Raw genomic sequence first — 2169 nt, forward strand, 5'->3', positions numbered from 1 at the left:
ATTGCTGTTGTTGTTGTTGTTGCTGCCAGTGCCGGATTACCCTCGTAGCAAAAGTAGCTACACAAGGGAGCAGACATCGTGCTGCTCACAGCAGACATCGCGGCTCTCGCGATTGTTCACCTGAAGACGGGCGCTTGTGTTGCGTTCGAAACGCCGTCATTTATTTTATTTCTACCTACGTGATTTTACCGTAAGAACCACAGAGTATAGCGACACATGCCACGGGCCCCGCGCTTTCAAGGGCCCCCCACTTTCAAGGGCCCCCCACTTTCAAGGGCCCCCGCGCTTTCAAGGGCCCCGCGCTAAAATGCTTTCAAGCTATCAATTCCGGCTCAGTGATTCTGCACTCGCTCTATTACTATAGTACTATACCGCCCTTCAACTTTTACGAGCGACTGGGTGTTTAAGGTTCGCGATTTGTCGTATTATCTGGGTGTATAGCAAATGAAGAAAATACGATTACTTTGCAATGCGAGTTTAAAATGTACGTGTTTTAATATTTACGTGTTTTTTATTTATTTAGGGCCCTTTATGACATATGCTAGAGGCCCCGCACTAGCTTCATCGGGCTCCTGTTTCCAGGAAGAGAATCCCAGAGTATGGCCTACTCCGACTTTGGCCGTGGTGGGAGTTCAAGTTGACAAGGACGTCACCACGTAGGGATTCCCCGCCTTATCAGTCGGTCCAGCTAGGCCAGGGGGTCGGAAACCAAAATAACACGAGATTAAAACGCTGTTTTTTTTTCGAATTCGGTAAAAAAAACCCTTCAATATTTCAAGAGCCACCAATGGTGCACTGTGGTGGAATACGAGACACGGTGGGTGCTTGATAAATCACGTGACGAAGCAGCCCTTAAAGAGCCAGGTTGCTGACCCCTGTTTAGGGTAAACTGGACTTTCATGGTGAACTGGACCTTCATGGTGAACTGGACCTTCATGGTAAACTGGACTTTCATGTTAAACTGGACTTTCATGGTGAACTGGACTTTCATGTTAAACTGGACTTTCATGTTAAACTGGACTTTCATGGTGAACTGAACTTTCATGGTGAACTGAACTGAACTTTCATGGTGAACTGAACTTTCATGGTGAACTGAACTGGACCTTCATGTTAAACTGGACTTTCATATTAAACTGAACTTTCATGGTGAACTGAACCTTCATGGTGAACTGGACTTTCATATTAAACTGGACTTTAATGATGAACTGAACTTTCATATTAAACTGGACTTTAATGATGAACTGAACTTTCATGGTGAACTGAACTGGACTTTCATGTTAAACTGGACTTTCATTGTAAACTGGACTTTCATGGTGAACTGAACTGAACTTTCATGTTAAACTGGACTTTTATGGTAAACTGGACTTCCATGGTAAACTGGACTTTCATGGTGAACCGAACTGAACTTTCATGAACTGAACTTTCATGGTAAACTGGACTTTCATGGTGCACTGAACTGGACTTTCATGGTGAACTGAACTGGACTTTAATGGTGAACTGAACTGAACTTTCATGTTAAACTGAACTTTCATGGTAAACTGGACTTTCATGGTAAACTGGACTTTCATGGTGCCCTGAACTGGACTTTCATGGTGAACTGAACTGGACTTTCATGGTGAACTGAACTTTCATGTTAAACTGGACTTTCATGGTGAACTGAACTTTCATGTTAAACTGGACTTTCATGGTAAACTGGACTTTCATGGTGCATTGAACTGGACTTTCATGGTGAACTGAACTGGACTTTCATGGTGAACTGAACTTTCATGGTAAACTGGACTTTCATGGTAAACTGGACTTTCATGGTAAACTGGATTCCCATGGTAAACTGGACTTTCATGGTAAACTGGACTTTCATGGTAAACTGGATTCCCATGGTAAACTGGACTCCCATGGTAAACTGGACTCTCATGGTAAACTGGACTTTCATGGTAAACTGGACTTTCATGGTAAACTGGACTTTCATGGTAAACTGGATTCCCATGGTAAACTGGACTCCGATGGTAAACTGGACTCTCATGGTAAACTGGACTTTCATGGTAAACTAGTCGCCGCCGTGGTGCTCTGTGACTCACACGCGAAAGGGCACCATTTATTAACGCGCACGCACCCAGGAAAACACACACCTCGCAACACCACCACCAACAGCAACAACACCTAGCACGTCAG

This window comes from Petromyzon marinus, chromosome 60 (assembly GCF_048934315.1).
Source record: "Petromyzon marinus isolate PM22_M1 ecotype Great Lakes invasive population chromosome 60, UKy_Petmar_22M1.pri1.0, whole genome shotgun sequence".
Taxonomy (NCBI): Eukaryota; Metazoa; Chordata; class Hyperoartia; order Petromyzontiformes; family Petromyzontidae; genus Petromyzon; species Petromyzon marinus.